The 26,629-nt window shown below is 34.9% G+C and overlaps 1 protein-coding gene across 5 annotated transcripts in view; it reads right to left on the bottom strand.

The window, feature by feature from the left end:
- LOC136025170 (Kv channel-interacting protein 2-like) overlaps positions 1-26,629 on the bottom strand; it is an 84,291-nt gene that overhangs the window by 46,235 nt on the left and 11,427 nt on the right. For 3 of the 5 annotated variants that reach the window (XM_065700933.1, XM_065700938.1, XM_065700937.1), the window contains exon 2: positions 3-223. The gene's annotated coding sequence lies outside the window, so the exon portion shown is untranslated. Of the gene's footprint in view, positions 1-2; positions 224-17,317; positions 17,423-26,629 lie in introns of all 5 variants that reach the window. The other 2 variants (XM_065700934.1, XM_065700936.1) reach the window with 2 other exon arrangements.

Here is a 26,629-nt window from a genome sequence, read left to right as displayed (position 1 = left end):
ACCTGTTTAAAGCCCCGATACAAAATCCTTATTTCTCTCTTCGTAAAACTGGTCTGCTTACAAAGATCATCAAGTCGAGTAGCAAATCGGTTATTTCGAAGATTAGTCCATTTTTGAATACCCTCGTAAATTTCTTCAAGTTCGAAATTTAAGTCAGCTGTTGGACTGTCTGATGGTGAGGCCAGGATGAAACAATAGTGAAATTATTTCCAAGGAGCGATATCTATAAGGTATTAAATGACAAAATTAAAACCGATGGACAAAAATGACAAATAAGTATCAATTAAATAAATTTTAAAATTTTCTATGTCTATAATTACACTTTTAAGTTAAATAACAAATAATACATACTATTGCAAATATACCATCCTATGCAAATGATTTACTGTCGAAGATCTACCCTAAAAGGAATGGTGGTTACTGAGATCTGGAGCACTAGACAAGATGATGTGAGCGTACCTCAAATCTTTAATCAAGGGCCTCCCAGAAAAGAATTTGTGTTACAACGGACTAGCTACTAACGGAAACATTTTAATTTCTACTTCAATGCTAAGTTCTTGAAGGACTTTATAAAGCAATGTTCTCCTGACAGTATATGTGCAAATTACCATCAAGCTCAAAGATTTTATTTTGTCTAAGACTTGGAGGATTCCTAAGGCTCCCAAGTCTTTTGCGTTAAGTAAAGCATTTGGTAGCTCCCCGATGCAAAATCTGAAGACCTGCGTTATGGGCACTCAAAAGCGTTAAATCTTGAATTAATATCCAACTAAGAGTGCTCAAGCAAAATTGAATGGGAGTTGTCAGTAAGAAAAAGATAGTTAAGAAGAAAGTTCATGTAGGTTTTGTCATCAAAAGATATTGGGGGCTTAAATTTCCTTGAAACTAATTTTGAAGCACTTTTCCAAAATTTTGTTAACTCTTCACAATGCCTGTAAGCGCCTATTGTTAAACGAAACTCAACTGACAGGGAAATCTCATCAAAAGCATTCCTTTTTTCTAACATAGATAAAAATTATAATTTCCAGGAAGATTTGGAGTTACAGCACCGAATTTGAAAGTCATAGTATACGGAGAAAAATCACTTAGTACAAACACAGAGCTAGATTCTCAAGGAAATGTGAAACTCTAAGACACAAAGTAGATAGCGATAGTCCGCTCTGACTCCGCGGCCAAAAACTTGGTGGGTTCGTGAATATCCGTAATCAAATGACAAAAAATATATTAATTGCTGGGATCATGGGGTAGATACATCCCGAATAATATTTTTATAACTTGTGCAAACTAGCATACGATATCCCCCGAATATGTTCAGCCTGAAGTCTAGGAGAAAATATCCAGTGTATATTTGTCTCCCGTCTATATGACTTTTCCTGTCAGTCGAAAAGTGTGTCCACAAGTCTGCTTGATTTTATCTTACTTTTCTTGTCAAGCGAGGGAATTATGTCAAAACTATTATTTCTATTTCTAATATTCAAATATTGTCAATTATTCAAATCGAAGAAGTCACAGAAGTATAAAAATATACGAGTCTGCCCAACTGCTAGAATATTGAAAGTTACAAAAAAAATACTTTAATTGATCCAAAAAGACTTCAAATATTTGACTAATGTTCAAACTTTTCTATAAAAATATCTATCCTTGTACTGAAAATGTCTATTTTGAAAAACTTAATTTTACTCATAATCTATACAAAACAACTTCGTGCTTGTGCTAAACTAGTTCCTTTTAATTTCAGAAATTGTAAAGAACAACTTTACTTTCGCGACCTTTTAAATGTGGGTATAATAACTCTAGAGATTGGACCATGGTCAAAGTCCCTGAAGTAGGCTCTCTTCTGAAGACTCTCTGGATCATTTTGAACAAATTATTTATTATAAAATTTTTGTGCAGAGTAATCAAACAGTTTGTCCCAAAAAACTGCAAGAAAGGCAGATTCGTATCGTAAGAAACCACAACTCTAAAAATACGAATTCTGACTGCGCTTTGCTAATAACACTGTTTATGATTGTTCCTAGTATTTACTAACATCAAATATTCCAGTAAATTTTTTTTAGCATATGAAAATGTGTATGGTTTTAGCAAGAAAGGGAAACGGCCCCAAAAAGTGTTAAAACCCAAAAGAATGCTGAACTATACAAAATAATAGGCCCGAAAATTCTGGTGGTTCTCACTAAAATAGCGCTTTCAGTACCAGGGTCAATGCTACTTGTGATCTAAAATCAGGGAAAAGCTGGTAATTTGGCGAGCCAAGATATCTGAAATTGGGGTAACAGCTTGCTGATTCTGATATCTTAAGAAAATTCATAAATTAACCAGCATAATAGTGTCTCTCTCTATTTTTAAGACAAAGTAACCTTGGATACTTATTTGCAAAAAAGCTAAATTTCTGTGATTTTACATCACTAGTTCTTATGATGGGGAACAACTTCCCGCTTAGAACAATTTACTTAAAATACCGTTCATTACTTGACATTTCATAACATTTTACTCTGTTCTTTTTTAGGTTCTTCTTCAGAAACATCCAAAATCTACAAAAACCAAAACGCATGATGAACGCGTTTATTCTTCTCATCGTCAAGATGGCAATTAAGCTGCGAAAATGACTTTTTGTTTTTAACCACTCTTACGCAAAGTATATATATATATATATATATATATATATATATATATATATATATATATATATATATATATATATATATATATATATATATATATATATATATATATATATATATATGTGATAGTAAACCTGGCATTCTAAAGCAGTGAATGCCTTTTAGAAAATATCCATTACCGTCCCCTGAAAGTCAAATCTCTCAGAACTTAAACATCTGCATGATTTAGGTTGTAATAACAGCTTAATGTACTATCAGAACAGGTTTCTTGCAACAACTTATCAAATGGATTAGACATCATTTAACTTTCTAAGTAGGCTCTCTGACACATACCACTAATGATAAAATACACATGGATTTATGCTGAAAAGTATGGATTGGGGAAACGAAAGACGGGAACAAAGGAAAAGAGAGTGTCTTATAAGAGACAGTAGTTTCCAATATTAAATTTTAAAATCAAATTAAGGCGAACACCTGCTTAAGAAGTAAGAGATTATAGCCTCAAATAAAGAGAAAATATTCTGAATAAGAGGGGACCTATGCCTATCCAAACCCCAATGGGTCCTAAAAATACAATTAAGTCGTGTTTTTAAGTCTTGTTTAGCTTATTGGCTTATCAACCTTTCATTGAAAAAAAGAACTATTGGCAATATTCGTCTTGTATCTTATTCATATGCGAATGAAACTTTCGGATTATAGCCTAGTATTTGGCCAAATTGATTGGTACTACCATGTCTTGATATATAGAAAAATGTTGTTACTTCTAATATTTAGTTTCTTATTAGCTAATTTCTCCTTGTGTTCAGTATCAGGACATATTTTTACTTTCTTTTGTAGAATTCTACGTTTTGCATAAATTTGTTTTCCCTTTTAGTCTTTAAGTATACATCATTAAAACTTTGTATTGATATTAACTGCACATAAAAATAATCTCATTGTTATCCTCTATGAATAATCCGAATGGGAGCTTTTTAGCTCCCTTTTGTGCTTAAAGCTCAAATTATTCAATATTGTCGGTATTTCACACATTTTTCCAGAAAATGTAGAAAAATGATGGGACTTGCTAAGAGAAGCTCTTTTTTGCATTTTTATTCATAATTGTAATCATTAGAATAATTACCACACTTAGCTTTATAATGACTAAAATTAATGGTTTTAGCATAATTTGTAGGGGGTCCTTTCGGACTCACCAGAGTCAAATATCGAGGACATTTGACCTTCATATTTATCATTATAGAACTGAAAAACTTCCTAATTTTCACGGCACAAGCTGGCACAGATCTTCACTCTCATTCGAAAACAGTTCGAAATTTCTTAATTTTCACAGTACAAACTGACACAGATATTCCTCTCATTCTAAAACAGTTCGTGGTAACGAACTGTAAGTAAGGAGCGGCCCGGCTCAATAGTAACTAAAACTATAAAAAACTGAATTTTGATACTAATAATTATATAAAAAGCATTGAATTTTTATGGTTATTTCAAATATGTAAGTTTCATTAAGGTTTACCAATCAAAGGTTACGAGCCCTAGAAAATTTGCCTGGTTTTCGAAAAAAGGGCGAAACACCCCCTAAAAGTTATAAGATCTGAATGAAAATCACACCGTCAGATTCACCGTATAAGGTAACCCTACTATAGGGGTTTCAAACTCATATCTGCGAAAATGTGGGATTTTGTGTTTCTTTGTTAGAAGAAAGATCACGGATGCGTGTTTATTTGTTTAGTTGTTTTTTTTTCCCAGGGGAGATCATATCGACCCATTGGGCCTAGAACATCGGAAAAGGGCTCATTCTAATGGAAATGAGAGTTCTAGTGCCTTTTTTGAGTGACCAAAAAATTGGAGGGCCACTAGGCCCTCTCCCGCCTACCTTTTTTCCAAAATCCTCCGATCAAAATTTTGACATAACTATTTTGTTCAACATAGTTGAAGGGCCCAATTACTATGTCTTTGGAGATAACATGAGGATTGAATTATCCAGAGGATATTCCCACGTAGAGGGGGATTTTTACGCCAGATTTCCTGGTCTGATTTAAAAAACGATCGAAAATTAAATAAAAAACAAAGTTTTTCAGCTCAAAGTAAGGAGCAACATTAAAACTTGAAACGAACAGAAATTATTACGCATTTGAGGGGTTTCCCCATCCTCAACACCTTGCTCTTTACGCTAATGGCTAAATTGTGTGCTAATTCTTTAAAAACCACTCCTGAAAGACAAGTGTCGTTTAGTTAGAGCAATAGGTAAGTTTTTTTTTAAATGTTGTGTGAATGGATGGTCGTATAAACTTCGGAGGGGATTTATTCAATTGGAAATTGAAATTTATCATGCCCATATTCAGGGTCAAAAAGGATCGGAGGGCAACTTCCCCCCCCTCCTGAAGCCTTCTTTTCAAGTGACTCCAATCGAAACTTTGATATAGAAATTTTGTTCGAAATAGTTTAAAGACCAAATAACGAAAACTCTGGGTTCGACACAACCCCCCAGAGTCCAGGGGCAATTGTTGTAGCTTATGTGTTGGGGCACATAAGGTTTAATGTAAGGGGTGGTTGTAAAAACTCCAGAGATGGCTCATTTGATCGGAAATTGAAAGTTACAGTTATCTTCTAAGAGTCATCAAAAGCGATTGGAGGGTATCTCCCTCTCTCACACCCTTTTTTTCCCAAAATATATATCTGATCAAAATATTGAGATAGCCACGAAGTTTGAAATAGTCCAACGATCAGATGACGAACTACTCGGGTTCAACATACCCCCACCTCCAGCCCAGGGGCAGGGTTTTAGCTTATGCCCAGCGGGAAGCGGTTTGTATGGAAGAAGTGGTCGTATACAGTTCAGAGGGGACTCAAATGAATAGAAATTGAAAGTTTCTAAGGTTATATGCTTCATTCAGTTGGAAATAATAGTTTCTAGTGCCCTTTTTAGGATTCAAACATAATTGGAGGGTACCAAGCCCCCCCCCCACTTCCACGCCCCCTTTTCCCCAAATGAAGCTTATCAAAATTTTGAGACGGCCATTACATCCAAGATAGTCGAAATGTGAAGTAATTAAAATATTTATGCCTCGGGGATTGACAAAACCTCCCACTGCCCCCCCCCCCGGGGCAAGGGCTATAAGCTATTCAAGCTGTCCATTGTTCAAATATAAGGTTTTTATCAAAGGGGTAATCGTATAGACTTTCTTCTAAATGATTCCGATCAAAAATTTGAGTTAGCCATTTTGTTCTGAACCCGTCCCCAATCTTGGGGGAAAAGATTGTAATTTATATTAGCAGCCCATCTTTAACATATAAAGCTTCTATGGAAGGCGTGGTCATATAAACTTTGGAGGATGTTCATTCAACCGCAAATCGAAATTTATTATGCCACATTTGAGAATCAAAAATGATCAAAAAGTAACAAGCCCCCTCCCCTCGTACCTTTTCCCCCCAAGTGCATCTTATCAAAATTTTAAAATAGCTATTTTTTCAAAGTAGTCCGAAATTTAAATTACTACATCTTAGGGGTTTAGAAATCTTCCTCAGCCCCCGGGGCAAGGATTGTAACTTACGTAAGTTACCTATTATTAGAATATAAGGTTTTTGTGGAAGGGATGGTTGTATTAACTTTGGAGAGGGTTCATTCGATCGGAATGTGCAACTTCAAGTGTTTTTTAAGAGTCAAAAGTGATCAGTGAGCAACTAGCTTACGCCCCAAATTCCCAAAGGGCATCCGGTTAAAATTTTGAGGTAGCCATTTTCTTCAAAATACTTCAAAGGCCAAATAAGTACGATTCCTGGGTTGAACATCCCCCCAAGCCCCGGGGGAACGGCTCTGAGCTACGGAACTTGCTTATTTTTACTTGGATATTTTGCTTACTTTGATACTTGGATTTAGTGATTTACGTGGCAACTTAGATTTACGGTGCTAAGGCTGTAAGTTATGTGAGTTGCTTATTGTTACTTTGATACCTTGTTTATTTTGATGTTTTCTTTACTTTGTTATTCTTTTACTTTGATTTTGTTATTTTGATACTAGTTTTGATGCGTTGATGAAAGTTTGATGGGGAAAAAGAATTATTTTGTAATAAGGATTTTTTTTAAACTTGAAACTGTTTGCAATCAAAAACGAACAAAAAAATTAAAAAAAAACTCGTCGAAAAAGAAGTTTTTCAAAGAAAAGTAAAGGCCATATTAAACGTAAGATCAGCAGATACAAATACCTGTTAAAATTCAAACTCAAAGCAACCAGAAATTACTTTAAAAGAGCAAATGAAACCCAAAACGAACAGAAATTAAATCATCAACAATCATAGCAAAAACATACAAGTACTAATATCAGTGAATAAATAATTCTTAAAACGATTAATGCTTAAATTGAATATGCAAATAAATCTTAAAATAAAAACAAAAGAAATTTTTCTATTGCAGTATAAATGAAACCCGAAGCGAACAGAAATTAAATAAACAATCAAAGCAAACAAACATACAATAGGTACTAATATAATTGAATAAATAAATCTTAAAACAAGTGAAACTTAAATCGAATATGCAAATCCAGCTTGAAACGAACCAAAATTGCCACAAACAAGAGTTTGGGTATCGCCTTTTTCTCTCACTGTAAAACTTTAAAAACTACTGTATTATTGGAACTTTACTGAAAACGAACTATAGTACAAGTATTTTTGTTGTAATTAATGCTGAAAATAAACATTAAAATTACAGTAAAATTTTGAAATCCTTTCAGCAATTACTATCCGTATACATCAAATATTCACTTTAATTTTATTAGTTCTTTCCATGACACATCAAGACAAATATAGTTTCACTACAAACAAAAGTTTGGATACTGCCCCCTTCCTTAACTATAACAAAAGCTAAGAGCTCATATGGCACTTGTGACGAGGTTGGAAGAGCCAAGAGCCAAGAACTCATATGGTATGAGCTGTAGCAAAATTCTAAGAATCAATAGATTGCTTTAAAAGGAAAATCAGAGGCTTAATACCGGTCGGGATTTATAATAAGAGCTCTGAGTCACGGGGTCCTTCTAAATATCAAAATTCATTAAGATCCGATCACCCATTCGTAAGATACATCGTTTTTCACGTTTTAAAAGAATTCCAGCTTCCCCCTCCAACTCCCATCAATGTCACCGGATCTGGTCGGGATTTGAAATGAGAGCTCTAAAGCACAAGATCCTTCTAGATATTAAATTTCATTAAGATCTGATCACCCGTTCGTAAGTTACAAATACCACATTTTTTCTAATTTTTCCGAGTTACTCCCCCCCCAACTCCACCAAACAGAGTGGATCCGGTTATGTCAGTCACCTATCTTGGACTTGTGCTTATTCTTTCCACTAAGTTTCATCCTGATCTCTCCGCTTTAAGCGTTTTCCAAGATTCCCCCCCCCCTAATGACACTGGATCCGGTCGGTATTTAAAATAAGAGATCTGAGTTTCGAGGTCCTTCTAATATGAAATTTCATCAAGGTACGATCACTTTTTCATAAGTTAAAAATACCTCATTTTTTCTATTTTTTAGAATTAACCCTCCCCCCAACTCCCCCAAAGAGAGCAGATCCGTTCCGGTTATGTCACTCCCGTTTCTAGGACTTGTGCTTATTTTCCTACCAAGTTTCATCCCGATCCCTCCACTCTAAGCGTTTTCCAAGATTTTAGGTTCCACCTACCCCCAACTTCCCCTTCACCGGATCCGGTCGGGGTTTAAAATAAGAGCTCTGAGACATGATATCCTTCCAAACATCAAATTTCATTAAGATCCGATCACTCCTTCGTAAGTTAAAAATATATCATTTTTATAATTTTTCAGAATTAATCCTTTCCCCCCCCGCCAACTCTCCCAAAGAGAGCGGATCCGTTCCGGTTATTTCAGTCACGTATCTAAAACTTATAATTATTTTTCCCATCAAGTTTCATTCTGATCCCTCCACTCTAAGCGTTTTCCAAGATTTTAGGCCCCCAACACCCCCCAATGTCACCAGATCCGGTCGGGATTTAAAATAAGAGCTTCGAGACACGATATACTTCCAAACATCAAATTTCATTAAAATCTGATCGCTCCTTCGTAAGTGAAAAATTCCTCATTTTTAATTTTTCAGAATTAACCCTCCTCCCCTCAACTCTCCCGAAGAGATCGGATCTGTTCCGGTTATGTCAATCAAGTATCTAGGACTTAGGCTTATTTTTACCACCAAGTTTCATCCTGATGCCTCCGCTCTAAGCGTTTTCCAAGATTTTTGGCTCCCCCCACCAACTACCCCAATGTCACCGGATCCGGTCGGGATTGAAAATAAGAGCTCTGGGATACGATATACTTCCAAACTTCAAATTTCATTAAGATCCGATCACTCCTTCGTAAGTTAAGAATACCTCATTTTTTCTAATTTTTCAGAATTAACCCTCCCCCCAAATCCTATAAACAGAGCAGATTCGCTCCGGTTATGTCAATCACGTATCTAGGACTTCTGCTTATTTTTCCCACCAAGTTTCATCCCGATCCCTCCACTCTAAGCGTTTTCCAAGATTTTAGGTTTCCCCTTCCAACTCCCCCAATGTCACCGGATCTAGTCGGAATTTAAAATAAGAGCTCTGAGACACAATATTCGTCCAAACATCAAATTTCATTAAGATCCCATCACCCGTTCGTAAGTTAAAAATACTTCATTTTTTTCTATTTTTTCCGAAGTCGAATTTTTTCCGAGGTAAATGGCCCCCACTCCCCCCTCCAGAGGATCAAATGGGGAAAACGACTATTTCTAATTTAATCTGGTCCGGTCCCTGATACGGCTGCTAAATTTCATCGTACTAGCTTACCTGGAAGTGCCTAAAGTATCAAAACCGGGACAGACAGACTGACAGACCGACAGACACACAGACCAACAGAATTTGCGATCGCTCTATGTCACTTGGTTAATACCAAGTGCCATAAAAACCTAAAGCCTACTGCGTCATTGCTGCTTCACTGAAAACGAAATCTATTACAAATATTTTATTTTCCAGTTACTACAGCATTGAAAATTAAATCTTGAGCTGATGATCATTCAACGATTATCATTATATATCAAATATTCAATTTAATTTTACTTGTACTTCCCAAGACTGTCCAAGACATAAGGTTTTCAGTAAAGCAGCAATGACGCAGTAGGCTTGAGACTTTTACAGTGAGAGAAGGAGGCGCTACCCAAACTCTAGTTTGTAGTGATTTTTGTTCGTTTCAAGCTTGATATGCATATTTAATTTAATTTTTCAGTCGTTTTAAGAATTATTTGTTCATTGATATGAGTATCTATTGTAGGTTCTGTTTGTTTACATTAAACGTTTGTCTAATTTCTGTTCGTTTTGGGTTTCATTTAAACTTTATCAGCAAAATGCTTTTTTCCTTTTGAGCTTTATTTGCATATTAAATTCAAGGATTAATCGTTTAAAGATTTATTTATTCATTTATATTAGTAATTGTTGTGTTTTTTTTTGTTATGATTGTTTGTTTAATTTCTGTTCGTTTTGGGTTTCATTTGCTCTTTTAAAGTAATTTCTGGTCGTTGCTGATCTTAAGTTTAATATGGCCTTTACTTTTCTTTGAAAGACTTCTTTTTCGGAATTCTTTTTTAATTCAAGGTTCAAGGTTCAAGGTTCTTTTATTATAACAATATATAGTATTATTAAAACAATAACAATTAATTACAATAATAGTAACAATTAATAGTACTTAAAAAAACAGGTTACACATTTAACTTTTATTTCTTCCTACCAATTAGTATTACCATATGTTTTAAATGTCCATCGTACTAGAACCCCAATGACCACGGCAGACTTTCCCCCCAAAAATATGCTGGATAATTTTAACCTTGAAAATACCCTTTCCCAACGGTTATTTCTTTTGAAACATTATTAAAAGATATATTTTATTTCATCCTAATGGAAGAGCGGCTATTAAAAAAAAAAGTTTTATTTTTGTAATTTCAAAAATAAATTATAAATTCTTGATTAAAAACTATATACCGTAATAGTAACTAGTTTCCACAGCTTTATTAACAGCTTGGGATTTAAGAATTGTCAAAATAAGTTCCTAGAGATTCAAAAAAAAAAAATTATTATGTGATTGGAAATTAGAAACAATATCCTCTTTCTGACAACAAGAAATTTCGCATTCATTGCATGCTTTCTGAACTAAATCAAGATCAAAGTTAAAGATGTAGTCTTTAATACTGGGAGCAAAGCTTTTGCCTCCTCATGTTCAGGGAAGGAGAAACCAAATCTGTCCTAGCTTTGCTTTTCTAGTCATCGGCATCCAATCTAGGAAAACGGTTGCCAGGAAGACAAGGTGCTTTGGACCGTGCTTAACTTTCAAATCGTATGGCAGACTGAGATTCTTTGGGAAATATGTCAATAGTGGATTATGAAATAAATAGAAGGAAACATTTGCCGAGGAAAAAGTTAAAATAACATAAGAAAGTCATCTAAAACCTGTCCTCTATCATGAACTTAGAACTTGTCACTCCTGGACACTGAAAGCCAGGGTAAGTAGGGCCTTTTCAGGCTGGTTAGGCATTCAGCCTCGAGAAGAGTCACAACACACGATCTGTCGACAAGAGGAGTCAGCAGGTTATTTACGAGAAATTATGGAACCCACCAGCATTACCATTGCTTTGAGGGGATGTATACCAGTTCTTCAAACAAAATCTTGCCATGAAAGATTAATTTGTACCATATGAGCGTTAGGTTAAATACTTACCACTCTCATCGCTTCTCAATGCTAGGCGGCAGTCATATTTAAATGATTTTGTTGAGAAGTAAGGAAGTTTTCTATAATAATGGCTGGTACAATAAACCCAATGGAATTGCAACCTCATAGCTTGAAATATAAAGAATGCTTCCATAGACCTTCTCAGCTTAACTCAATAGTAGCCCCAAACCACTAAAGCATTCGGCTGTGATAATTAAAATTGCGACATATGCCATTTTTACAACTTTTCAGAATGGCCAATAAACGGAAAAAAGTTTGCCAGCTGTGGTCACTCTGAAAGATGAGGCTAATGGGGATAAAGGGAACATATTCTAAACCAACTTTTCAGTTGGTTCTTTTCATTTGTGTTCTTTTTAGTGATACAAACTAAATTCAATAATCCCCAGTGAATTTAAAATTATTCCATTTTATTGAATATATCTAAACAAATGTCAGTACCCATGGAGTGGGCACCTCCATAAGACAATCCTCTTCTGTCATTCTGAATTACAACAAGACCTGATAGAAAAAACGCACACGCCACTTAAAGGCTTATGTCTCTTTTTATCTTCTTAACGGTACAAGGTAGGGCAATTATGTCTGCACCATTCGAGTCCTCGTCCTTAGTTTACTCATAATACATACTACTGCTACTACTACTACTACTACTACTACTACTACTACTACTACTACTACTACTAGCAACTCACCCTAGCACAAAGCCACCAGAGGCCAACACAGCTACGCACGCTCCTCCTCCATCCCAATGTGTTCAAAGCCTTCCTCTTTCCACCCTCCCAGGAAGTTTCCGTTTTCTTGAATTCTTTCTTTATGACATCCTCCAATCCCAGACGAGGAAGACCTACTTTCAGTTTAGCCCTAGACAGTTGGCCAAAAAGAACAATCTTCGACAATCTGTCATCCTTCATCCGCAAAACTTGCCCTAGTCATCTCAACCTTTCTTTCATTATAGTCCTAGAAAGCAGGATGGAACCACATTTAGCACAGCTTACTGTTTGAAATATGGTCAGTCATTCAGGTACCCAGAACAATATGTACATAACTCATTTTCGACCAAAAATGGCATGTGTCGCACTTTTAATTATCACAGCCGATTTTCAGAAGAAGGTTCTGGTAAACTTACGGAAAAATGGTCACAAACCTAGCTGCTGGCGACAATTCTTCCATTCGAATTATTGGCCATTTAGGTGAATAATGGACAGACGAATCATGATATTTGATGAATCGGAATATGTGATATCAAGAGCTTATAGTCACCTATAGGATAAATAACAAGCGCCAGAAGCTGCAAACAAAACAAATCACTATTCACGTCATGAAAGTCGCAAACAACCCTGTTTCCTATGCCTCCATAGACAAGGCAACCCACCAGCTCGCCACCGGTGGTTCACGCGTTGTAACCATAATTCATTGGTCATTCTACATAACTTCTTTGTCGTATATAATAAGGAGAATTAAATTAATTTGACCAAAGTATTTTGACTACATCGCACAAATTATTATACATATTTCGTTCATATATGATTTACTATGCGTATTAAGACTTATTTTCCTTGATATCCCTCTCTTGGTAAAAATCTTTTCCTTGGTAAAAGCCCATTCCAGTCACCCCCCTCCCCAAATCCACATCCTTGACATCGACATTGGTGGGAAAGTAGTAGTAGCATGCATTAGTATGTAGCTTCTCCTTGAAGTATTTTCTGAAAGTTCCAACGTAATGCTCAAATCCATTCTTGAAATGCACTCTTTTGATAATGTCCATACAAAAAGTGTCTTTTGATTTAATTCAAATTTCTCCCCAATATTTTAAATGTAGTCCTGCGTTTGTACAAGTAATAGTAGAATCAGTAGTAGTTGTGGTAGCTGTAGTAGTTGTAGTAGCGTACATATATTACCTTTTTGGTCAATTGATCATCTCCCTTATCATTTCCTGAAAGTTTCAAATCGGTATACTCAGTCATTACTGAGTTACGCCCTTTCGACAGACCGTGTGCACATAACGTGTTTTGATATAGCTCAACACTCCCCGAACCTTCTCTGAAAGGCTCACCTGAGTGCATTTGTCTTTTTGGAAAGTAAAGGTCAAACATGCATACCTTTCTCAATAACGTATACTATAAGTAAATAGTATACGAATTGCCTAAAGTACAGCCCTTTTTCTGGGGCTATTAGGGAGTTGACATCCCCAAAAGCATAATTAAAGGGATCTTTAAACAATGCTGAAGAAAGCAGACGTCTAAAAATTTTGATTGGATGTTTGTTTTTGAAAATGATAGTCATGGGAGGGAGGGGCTGATTGCCCTCAATTCACTTTTGACTCTTATAGGACCACTATTTAACTCCCAATTTTTAATCAAAGAAGCCATATCCAAAGATTACACGACCACCCAATCCATGAAAATCTTATATAAAATCGGGGCACAACTTACAACCCTTTCTCCCAGGTTCTGAGGGGCTATTTTAACCCCAAAGGCCTTTTATATGATCTTTAGACTATTTTCTACGAAATTGCTTTCTCAAATTTCTATCGGATAAGTTTGAGAAAAAGAAGATGTGGGGTGGGGCTAGTTGCCCTTCTGCCACTTATGGTTCTTAAAAAGGACACTGGAACTTATGATTTCCAATTGAATGAGCTACATCCGAAGTTTATACGACCACCCTTTTCATAAAGGCCATATACATATTAACTATGGGCAACTATTATAACTTATACCCCTTGTCCTGATGGCCATGTGGAGGGGAAGGTCGTCCCCAAAGATATAATTACCAGACCTTTCAAATGTGCTCAACAAAATGTTTATCTCAAAACTTTGATTGGACGTGTATGGGCGAATGATGGGTGTGGGGGACTGGTTGTCATTTATCTACAAGGATGTTGATTTTCTAAATGTATCAAAAGCAAAGAGGGATTAAACTTTAAACTAGGATAAATTGCCAAATAAAGATGCATCCTAAAATAAAGTCTGTTCATCCCAAAGGTTTTGAAAGTATGTCTTCGTTTATTTCTTTAAAAAAATGTTGGCCGCCCAAGATCTCTGTGGCTAAAACATTTGCTGCCCTTAATCCCTACCACTTGACCTTTCTTGACTGAACATTCAGACAAAATGCTCCAAAACAAAATACTATATTATAAATGGGGCAAACATTTTCAAACATATACAAATTATTCTTGCAAAAGGCTTATTGCAACATATATTAGCTCCGAGGGGGGCAATAACCAGCCTTTTATATTTCCATACAACTCTTTTTAAGCTTTAATATTGCTATTTAGTTTTTGCAAAGAGTAAAATTTTTTTTATCTTGTTTGGAAGAAAAGGATCATTTTATTTTACCTCCAACAGTTTATCCTATAAAAAGTTTAATTGCAACTGAGTATTTGTTATCTTTTCCACTGAAACAAACATTTAAGTTAAAAGGTCGTTGTAGCTTGAATTATGTGATTTTCAATTATTTCAATCGATTCATTCACTATTGCAGAGAAATGTTTACTTAAAATACTTTTTATTACCTGTTTAGCAAGAAATAAATGGGAGCTGGTTTTCCACGGCGAGTAAATAACAACATGTAATTTCAAAATTAGGATTAACTCAGGATAATGTATAGCCTACTCTGTAGAAAATAACTGTATGATGTATAACGCTCAAAAAAATAAAGAAGTTACTTTAATTGAGTATGATTTTCCATGTAGTGGTATTTTTCCGTATGAAATTCATTGAAAGACAAATTATATCCACAGTATATCGACGAATCGAGACATCAACAGTTTGGCTTTTCTTTCTCACTTTCACCTCCAGCATCTTGACATTGTTTATAATTCTTTTTTGGAAGAAACTGGTAAATAGAAACAGCTGGACAGTTAGAAATGTTTCTAATGTTTCATAGCAGAGTATATTATTCTTTGTGAAAAGCTTAAAATTGTTTATTGAATTGTCTCCCATCTATCATTCATAGTTGAAATTATGAAAGAGGAGGGTAAAACAGTGAACTCGTCGTTGTGCTATCGTATTCAAAGTCAGAAGGTTTTTATTCTGGAAGTGTTCGACTGGTTAAACAATGGTTTCAAATTAGGCCCTTCGGGTTATGGTACGAAAAATAAAATTCTAATCTTTACTGTCTAATAATTTCTTTTTAGCCTTCGAAATGGCTGTATGCAACGTAGTGAACCCTTTTAATTCTCAAGTAGCAATCAAAAATTTATCCTGAGCAATTTTTTTCTGAAGTTCTCAGAAAGAATTTGCTGGTACAGTAGCAACGCAGTGAACTCTTTTAATTCTCAAGCAGCAATCAAAAATTTATCCTGAGCGATTTTTTTCTGAAGTTCTCAGAAAGAATTTGCTGGTACAGTAGCAACGCAGTGAACTCTTTTAATTCTCAAGTAGCAATCAAAAATTTATCCTGAGCGATTTTTTTCTGAAGTTCTCAGAAAGAATTTGCTGGTGCAGTAGCAACGCAGTGAACTCTTTTAATTCTAAGTAGCAATCAAAAATTTATCCTGAGCAATTTTTTTCTGAAGTTCTCAGAAAGAATTTGCAGGTGCAGTAGCAACGCAGTGAACTCTTTTAATTCTCAAGTAGCAATCAAAAATTTATCCTGAGCGATTTTTTTTCTGAAGTTCTCAGAAAGAATTTGCTGGTGCAGTAGCAACGCAGTGAACTCTTTTAATTCTCAAGTAGCAATCAAAAATTTATCCTGAGCATTTTTTTTCTGAAGTTCTCAGAAAGAATTTGCAGGTGCAGTAGCAACGCAGTGAACTCTTTTAATTCTCAAGTAGCAATCAAAAATTTATCCTGCGCAATTTTTTTCTGAAGTTCTCAGAAAGAATTTGCTGGTGCAGTAGCAACGCAGTGAACTCTTTTAATTCTCAAGTAGCAATCAAAAATTTATCCTGAGCAATTTTTTTCCGAAGTTCTCAGAAAGAATTTGCTGGTGCAGTAGCAACGCAGTGAACTCTTTCAATTCTCAAGTAGCAATCAAAACTTTATCCTGAGCAATTTTTTTCTGAAGTTCTCATAAAGAATTTGCTGGTGCAGTAGCAACGCAGTGAACTCTTTTAATTCTCAAGTAGCAATCAAAAATTTATCCTGAGCAATTTTTTTCTGAAGTTCTCAGAAAGAATTTGCTGGTGCAGTAGCAACGCAGTGAACTCTTTTAATTCTCAAGTAGCAATCAAAAATTTATCCTGAGCAATTTTTTTCTGAAGTTCTCAGAAAGAATTTGCTGGTGCAGTAGCAACGCAGTGAACTCTTTTAATTCTCATGTAGCAATCAAAAATTTATCCTGAGTGATTTTTTTTTCTGAAGTTCTCAGAAAAAATTTGCTTGTGCAGTGGATTCACATCGAAGAGTGTCAGGTTGCCATATCCCGCAACGATTTTTTTGCCCCTCTTCGATTTTGAAAGATAATTTTTTCGGTTTTTTCATTGAAAGATGGCCTTTTGGGTACTTTGTTTGGATTAACTGAAAAAAAAACGAAATTCTTACTCCTCCCTAGATATTCAAAAAAAATATATCATAATCCCCCCTCTAAATTTCCGCAAATTGACCCCACTAATTTGGTTTGGCTCACAATCGTTATTTGCATTGCATAATTGTTTTATTTATCTTGTTTCATGTTTTTTTTATAATTTTTGTTTTGTTGAAGAAAAAACAAACAATATACTAAACGTTGTTGACGAACTCTAAAATTATGAATTTTGGAAAAGGTACAGTTATTCTTCGTGATGATTTTTTTTTTTAATCTTTCCACAAATAATCAGCTTCCATTTTATGATCTCCTAGACTGTGTGTTATGCGGATTTGTCTCCTGTTTTATCCCTATCAGTCCGTATCTTAATAATCAGGTGTAATAATTGAAAAATTATATAATAGTGCTAATTGCCCTATTAAATGTGTTGATCCTAGAAGCTTACTGTTCAGCCTTTGATCTCATTCAACGTAAATTCAAGGTAATATGCTTACTGAGTACTCACAGAAGGGTCCCTAGTGAGCATGTATTTTGAGCATTACATTAATGCTTGAAACCTGAACTGATTCGTATCGTACAAAACGCTTCCAAATCTCGACCTTAAAGCAGAAAGGATATTAAATATAAAAAAAATAAGTTTTTCTAAAGAAAATAAAAGGATTTTAGAATGTAGTCAATTGGTAATTGTATGTATTCCGTTTACCAATTGCCTTTAGTGTTTGAACTGAGAATTGTATTATTCAAACCATTTTACAACTAAAGGAACTCTTTCCTTATCAATGCATTGTGATTAGAAAATTCGTACTTTTCATCATATTGCTGTTTGATAGGATAGACATTCATGAAAGATGGAGATAAAAAACAAATTACTCGGATTTAGCATGAAGAACGGGGATTTATATATATATATATATATATATATATATATATATATATATATATATATATATATATATATATATATATATATATATATATATATATATATATATATATATATATATATATGTATATATATAAATATAAATAAACATAAATATGATGTATATATATATATATATATATATATATATATATATATATATATATATATATATATATACTAGCTGTTGGTGTGGCGCTTCGCGTCACACCATCACCTAGTTGGTGGGGGCACTTCGCGCCCCCCTCAATATATATATATATATATATATATATACATATATATATATATATATATATATATATATATATATATATATATATATATATATATATATATATATATATATATATATATATATATATATATATATATATATATATATATATATATATATATATATATATATATATTGTCCATGGGAAAACAATCCGTATTCAGATCTATACCGCATTTTTCTAATGATTCCCCTTGGGCTTTGTTGATGGTAATTGCTAATCGAATATTCCCTGTGTCTCCGTCGTCATTTATATATCCACCATGTGCCCTTCCGGCGTCCCCGCTGTAGTTGTGTCCCTGTGTCCCGGTCGTCATTTACATTCCCTGTGTCCGGCTTGTCATTTGTGTCCCTGTGTCCCAGTCTGTTATTTCTCTTTGAGTGTCCCGGTCGTCATTTATATTCTTTGTGTCCTGGTGTCCCAGTCTGTAACATACGACAATAGATCAATTGTGTTGTAACTTTGTTCACGATCCCATTCTACACATGTAGAAATAGAAGCATTTAAATAGAAATAGAAGTAGAAATTACATATATTATAGGTAAGTGTATTTTAAAGCCAAATACACAGTCATATTATATATATATATATATATGTATATATATATATATATATATATATATATATATATATATATATATATATATATATATATATATAAGTTGTCTGTGTGTGTGTGTGTGTGTGTCGAGGGACGTCATGTTTGTGTGTCGACTCACGTCATGTTTGTCAACTGATGAAATTACATACCGGGACACAAATGACGACCGGGACATAGGGTATATAAATGAGGACCGGGAACCTCAAAGAGAAATTACAGACTGGGACACCCGGACACAAATCACGACCGGGACACAGGGAATATAAATGACGACCGGGACATAGGGACACAACTACAACGGGGACGCCGGGGTACAGGCGGGATATATAAATGAAGACCGGGACACAGGGATTGTTCGAATAGAAATTACAGACCAGGACACAAATGACGACCGGGACACAGGGAATATAAATGACGACCGGGACACTCAAAGAGAAATTAAAAACTGGGATACCGGGACACAAATGACGACCGGGACACCGGGAATATAAATGACGACCGGGACACAGGGACACATCATTAGAATAATGAGGTATAGATCTGAATACGGATTGTTTTTCCTATGGACAACTATATTTTGCATGTTCAAGAGTCAGTAAACCTGATAATCTATTTATATGCACAGACAATGGGACAGCGAAGAATGTTGTATATTCGCATGTTTTACGTAGTTAAAAACATATATATATATATATATATATATATATATATATATATATATATATATATATATATATATATATATATATATATATATATATACATATCTATCTCTATTCACAGGTGGGACACAGGGACACAACTACAATGGCGCGTAACTAATATGGTCACGCATATATATATATATATATATATATATATATATATATATATATATATATATATATATGTATATATATATATATATATATATATATATATATATATATATATATATATATATATATATATATATATATATAAATAAGGTGTCTGTGTGTGTGTGTGTGTGTCTGTCGAGTGACGTCATGTTTGTGTGTCGACTGAAGTCATGTTTGTCGACTGACGTCATTATAATGATTGAGGTGTATGCGTCATGAAGTTGTTTGTCGACTGACGTCATGTTTGTCAACTGATGAAATTATACACCGGGACACAAATGGCGACCGGGACACAGGGAATATAAATGACGACCGGGAACCTCAAAGAGTAATTACAGACTGGGACACCCGGACACAAATCACGACCGGGACACAGGGACACATCATTAGAATAATGAGGTATAGATCTGAATACGGATTGATTTTCCCATGGACAATTATATGTTGCATGTTCAAGAGTCAGTAAACCTGACAATCTATTTATATGCAACATATATATATATATATATATATATATATATATATATATATATATATATATATATATATATATATATATATATATATATATATATATATATATATATATATATATATATATATATATATATATATATATATATATAATTAAAAAGCATCTGTGAACTTTCTTGTGGCAAAAATACAAACCTTCGCATTTTTGTTACTAGGAGCTTAAAAGCCCTACCATAAAATTATCTGATATGCTAGATCTTAATTTTGCCATTTTCATTAACATCCTTCGACTATTTGGGATTGTTTCCACCCTTTTACAAAATGAAGAAAATTTTTCTATGACTCATACCTTTCGTTGGGTAACATGAAATTGGATAAATCTTATACATTTGGAATGAGCATAAAAATTCAAATCATAAAACTCCTTTGCTGTATCTATTGCTATCAAAATTCCATCTTTGGAGTTTTTGTTAGTATTGGGCCGAGTCACTCCTTACTTTTGGTTCGTTACCACGAATTGCTTTATTAACCAACTTTATTGAAAAACGTTTGCATCAAAAGAAAAAGTTAGCGTCTAATTTCGTAAATGACCTTACTTTCTGCTCACATTGATCTAATGACTCCTATTGTAACAGAAACGATCAACCTCTGAATAAAAAAGTCAATAATATGCTCCAAAGAATATGTTTTCTATAGATTTCTTTTTTTACTTCCCAGACTGAATAATACAAGGAAATTGTTTTCCAAAAGGATCAACGGAAACTGTGTTAGGTTAAGTTCTTTAGTTAGGTTAGGTTAAGTTCTGAAGGTTAAGGATGTGCTTCAACCGTCTCAGTTTTGCTAACAACTTGCTGACAACGATATTTTGCAGAAACGCGGAAACATAAATTCCATACGATTTGCGGAAGCATGTAATTTGGCATAAACTTAAAAATCAAACTACAAAAAAATCTAAAATTTGGACCAGCATTTAAAGGTTCATTTTCTTAACCTAACGTGTCCAAAACGTCCAGAAAGTTTCTACTCTTGTCCCATCTGTAAAAGTTTACAGCTATGATGACCAATCGCAATAATTTACCCTCTATGTGTTTTGGTTTGAACCCCAACTTTATATTAAGCGTTCAATTTCAGGCATACATGCAGAAGAAGGGGGTTAGGTTGGGTTAAATTAGGTTATAAATCTCAGAAATGGGCTAAACACCTAACCTAACTTGTCACCTTGATGGTGTTCACCTTGATGTCACCTCTACTTCTTCTATTCTAAGACTCACCCTCTTTTCCACGTTTTAGTAGGGTTTTGCTGACTCAACTATTTATTGATTGTATGCAGATTCCTCCGAGGTATTTACTGTTTCTAGGGTCGTAGAAATCGGTTTGTACTTATTCATGTCCTTGCCATCAGTTTTTTTTCTTTTCTATTTATGGATATTCTTCCGTTCAGGATATAGTATTGATATTTTGAATATAAATTTTTGTTTTAGTCTTTTTTGGAGTAAATCGTGTATCGTTATTACGCTTCATCTAGAGGTTAAACAAATCATCTAACATGCATTTTTTTTCATTGTGCATTGACAGGAGACCTAGTCTCCTGTCAATGGTACGAATTTCCGCCTAAGTTTTAATATCGTAAAAACTTATTCCCCCCCCTTTAGCATTAATTTAGCATTGGCATGAAAAACTCTAGACTGATTACTCCTTTTGTCTTATTAAATAAAAGAACACAACTAAGTATCAAACTATGGGAGCTCGACAATTAGAGAACTCAACAGTTAGAAAGATTTTTATCTTGAGGGGAGGTGACGGAGTACGTTTGGTATTCCCCAAATCGTCAATATGGCAAGTAATTTATAGTACTTGGCTTACCCTTCCCCCTTCCAGCGAAAAATTCTCTATCGGGAAACACCCCCTGGATATTTCCTTCTGTCCAAATTTCCTCCCACGTGCAATTGACCAGCCACAGAGAAAGTATGACAAAGGTAATGAAGAAAAGGAGAAATTTTGGAATGTCCTACTTATAGAATATGTGTATTCTACAAATTTATTTCTCGCATTTCTTGGTGGGGGGGTTGACTTATCGTAGCAGGGCTAGATAAAGGTTAACATTGGAAAAGACGATGGGAGCAGTGAAGATGCTAAAAGTAGAAAAGCCAAGGCTCAGGGTGCTTTTTCACAGTTGAAAAAAGTTTGTAAGAATAGAAAGATAAGTCTGCAAACCAAGATTAGAACAGTGGAAGTTACAGAAATGACAGTGGTCAAATATGGTTTTGAATCATAGGTGCTCTGAAAAGCGGACGAAGATTTGCTAGATGTTTTTTTAGAGACATTGCCTAGAGATTGTTCTGGGTACCCGGCTGACTGATCGTATTTCAAACAGTAGGGTGTATGAAAAATGCTTTTTAATCCCGTTTTCTAGGTCTATGATGAGAGAAAGTTGAGATGGCTTGGTCGTATTCTGCGAGTGAAGGAGGACAGATTGCCAAAGATTGTTATATTTGGCCAATCCTCAAGGGCTATGGTGAAAGCAGGACGTCCAGGGATGGAAGGATGTCATAAAGAAAGATTTAAGGGAAATGGAAGCTTCCAGGGATTGTATAAAGAGGGAGGCTTGGAATAGATTTGGATAGAGGAGGAGCGTGCGTAGCTTTGTTGGGCTCAGGTGGCTGGGTGCTGCGGTGAGTTGTTAGTAGTAGTAGTAGTAGTAGTAGTAGTAGCAGTAGTAGTAGTAGTAGTAGTAGTAGTAGTAGTAGTAGTAGTATGGGGGGATATCGGCCCCAGAGGAATACTTACTAGAAATTTTAACATCTCAAATTTGATTCGGTATCATAGGGGCTAGAGGAGGGCCGGGAAGCAGAAAAGGAACACATGAGAAGGCTAATTGCCCTCTCGTAGCTCTTAGGTGTTAAAAAGGGTACAAGGACTTCTCATTTTCAATCGAGAGATCCCCCTAATACGTTTCTAAGATAACCCCTTCGATTCGAAGTGGATGATGAATAAATTTATGGTACTTTTCTGGCCCTTCTTGGCGGTATTTTGAGGGGAAGCTATATCTAATTCTTATTTTTCTTCTGCGTTGGGTTCCCTTTAGCCCTAAGTTTCAAGCCTATTGGAAAATTTAGCAATTTTTGTAGCTTCCTTTGTTAAAGGAGGGGCCAGTTTCAAAGAGATCAATCCTTTGAATAATTTTGTGTACATTAGTCCCCTTGTCCCTAAGATTTACAACTGTAAATTTCAAAATTGATCAGGAAAAGTTTTGTGGATCATTTCTGGGTTCTGGGTTCTTAACCCGTCCCCTTCCCAACAACAAAATCTTGTTGACGTTTTTGACCAAAAAATAGTCCCTTGAAGTGTCACGCCACTTGACTCCCAAGATCTAATAAAACCTCTTTTTTTCTACAATAAAATATATTTGTAAAAATTGACGGTTCGGACAATTTGCGGGTCTTATCCAAAGAGCTTTGGTGTTCATATCATCCTTGGGTGCACATTAGTTGATGTTTTGAACGATTCTGAACAAAATGGGTACTTTAAATGTTGAACAGATGTTCTAAGGAGTTACAAAACGACCAGATATCGAAAGTGGTTCTAGGATAAAAGCTAGTTCCTCTCCAATTATTTTTATTTTTAAAAAGGCCCTAGATATCTCAATTTCCGACCGAACGAGCATCCTCCGAAGTTTCTACGAGCACGAGGGGGTGGGGGAAGCCCCTTTCATGTTGAGGATAGATTAAGCTCATTTTGGGGCTAAGCCTTACTCTTTGCCTTTATAATGAAGGCGTAGACTAAAATAATCCAGGAAATCAAGAGAGATCAGATATCAATTTTTACCTCCCCCCTCTCTCTAGAACAAGTTCTATATTTATTTGAAGGTTCAATGAAAGCTGGGATGTTTGGTATTAAAATAGACTCTTTGAAACGTCTGCCTCCCCCTACCAACTATATGCTCCACCACCTCTCATTCATAATATCTGATGTACAATTATACCCTTTTCTTTGTTATTTTTATTTGACTTAACTTCCCTTCGGCTGCTCAATTTAATACTGAGAAAATTTTTCCAAGGTGATATATCGGATGGAAATTTTCGGGGGGAATTGTCCACGGAGGCATTTTTTTGGGGGGAGGGGGAATAAGTTGAATCCCATGATTTTTATTGAAGTTAGAAATTTATGAAGATATCATAAAAATTGTAAAATTAACATTATTAAATTCAAACATTATTTGGAGATTGTAAAGATTTTATAAGCTATCGGAGAGTTTTTGGTAAATAGTAAGTAGTTTGCGACTTCTGAAGGGAATGTGCAAAACAAATAAAAAGTATTACTTTTACGTTCCTTGTTTTATGGTCATACCAAGTATCATTGTCGCTTTTAAGTCAATTCACCTGACCTCCTCCGACGGTTAACTAGAAAAAAGTTAAATGCTTAGTTTATAAGATAGGGAGTGCTTCTACAATCAGATTATCATGTTTTCTTTCAGCGTTGTCCACTTTCAAAAGGCACTGAAAAATTCAAATGATTGTGGAACATTATCCACGTTAGGCAAACTATATTTCATCGAGTTGAGATGGTTGAAACCTGTTTTATCAAACAGTTCATGGTAGCGAACTGTAGAAAGGAGCGACCCGGCTCAATAGTAACCAAAACTCTAAAAAATGGAATTTTGATACTAATAGTTACATCAAAAGAATCGCATTTTAATGTTGATTTTAAATATATAAGTTTCATCAAGATCAGTTATACCCATCAAAAGTTACAAGCCTGAGAAAATTTTCATAATTTTAGAAAATAGGGGGAAACACCCCCTAAAAGTCATACAATCTTAACGAAAATCACACCATCAGATTCAGCGTATAAGAGAACTGTATTGGAGAAATTTCAAGCTCTTATTTACAAAGATGTGGAGTTCCGCATTTTTTGCCAGAAGACAGATCACGGATGCGTGTTTGTTTGTTTTTTTGTTGTTTTTTTTCCAGGGGTGATCGTATCGACTGATTGGTCCTAGAATGTCGCGAGCGGGCTCGTTCTAACGGAAATTAAAAGTTCTAGTGCCCTTTTTAAGTGACCAAAAAAATTGGAGGGCACCTAGGCCCCCTCCCACGCTCGTTTTTCCAAAAAGTCACCGGATCAAAATTCTGAGATAGCCATTTTATTCACAAAAGTCGAAAAACCTAATAGCTATTTCCTTAGGGACGACTTACTCCCCTGCAGTCCCCGTGGTAGGGCCTGTAAGTTACAAACTTTGACCTGTGTTTACATATAGTAATGGTTACTGGGAAGTGTACAGACGTTTTCAGGGGGATTTTTTTTTTGGTCTATGGGGAGAGATGAGGGGGGGTTACGTTGGAGGATATTTTCATGGAGAAACTGCTGATGGGGGAAGAAAATTTCAATGAAGGAGGCGTAGAATTTTCTAGCATTGTTTGAAAAAGCAATGAAAAAATAAATATGAAAAGTTTTTTCTACTGAAAGTAAGGAGCGGCATTAAAAATTAACACGAACAAAAATTATTACGCATATGAGAGGTTTACCTCCTCGTTATACCTGACTCTTTACGCTAAAGTATTTTTAGTAATTTCAACTATTTGTTCTACGGCCGTTGTGATTCAGAAGTCATTCTTAAGGAATTGGGGCAAAATTTAAGCTTTATTGTAAAGAGCGAGGTATCGACATGGGTTGAACCCCCTCAGATACGCAATAAAAATATATGAATATAGAAGTTCGTTACGTAAGTTAATTCGTAATTTACGTATATTTTTAAAAAATGAAAATGTTTGTAAAAAGTTAAAAGTTCTAGTTGCTTTTTTAAGTAATCAAAAAATTGGAGGGCAACTAGGCCTCCTCCCTCACTCCTTTTTTCTCAAAGTCTTCCAATTAATTTCAATTAATTAATATGCAAATTTTGTTTTATAATTATTTACGTCCGGAGAGCCAAGATCAAAACATGCATTAATTCAAAAACGTCCAGAAATTAAATAAAAGAAAAGCAAGTTTTTTTTTAAATGAAAGTAAGGAACAACATTAAAACTTAAAACGAACAGAAATTACTCTGTATATGAATGGGCTTTTCCTCCTCAACGTTCTGCTCTTTACGCTAAAGTTTCTTACTGTTTTAAAAATAGAGTTAAGAGAAAGAGTCAAACTTTAGCATAAAGAGCGAGGCATTGAGGAGGAAAAGCCCCTTTCGTATACAGAGTAATTTCTGTTCGTTTTAAGTTTTAATGTCGCTCCTTACTTTCATTTAAAAAAAAACTTATTTTTCTTTAATTTAATTTAACAAAGGACCTATAATGTATCAGGAAGTTCAATGAACGGGAAATATGTTATTATGACAATCTTTGGGACCGCTAGAGGGGGTTGCATGGTCAGAAAAATGACCACGATATTTCGAAAAGGTGTAAAATAAGGAAGCTTATGGTGCTACCTGTACTTGTTTTGTGTTTTCTTGAAATGCTAAACATTGAAGAAGTGGCCAATGACTGAATGTTCAACTAAAACTTTCTTGATAAGCTTAGCTTGAGGAAAGATGCTAAAAAGAAAAAAATACTGCTCTCTCTCTCTCTCTCTCTCTCTCTCTCTCTCTCTCTCTCTCTCTCTCTCTCTCTCTCTCTCTCTCTCTCTCTCTCTCTCTCTCTCTCTCTCTCTCTCTCTCTCTCTCTCTCTCTCCCTCTCTCTCT

This window comes from Artemia franciscana, chromosome 3, assembly GCF_032884065.1.
Source record: "Artemia franciscana chromosome 3, ASM3288406v1, whole genome shotgun sequence".
Classification (NCBI taxonomy): domain Eukaryota; kingdom Metazoa; phylum Arthropoda; class Branchiopoda; order Anostraca; family Artemiidae; genus Artemia; species Artemia franciscana.
This window is presented reverse-complemented; position numbering and strand designations above follow the sequence as displayed.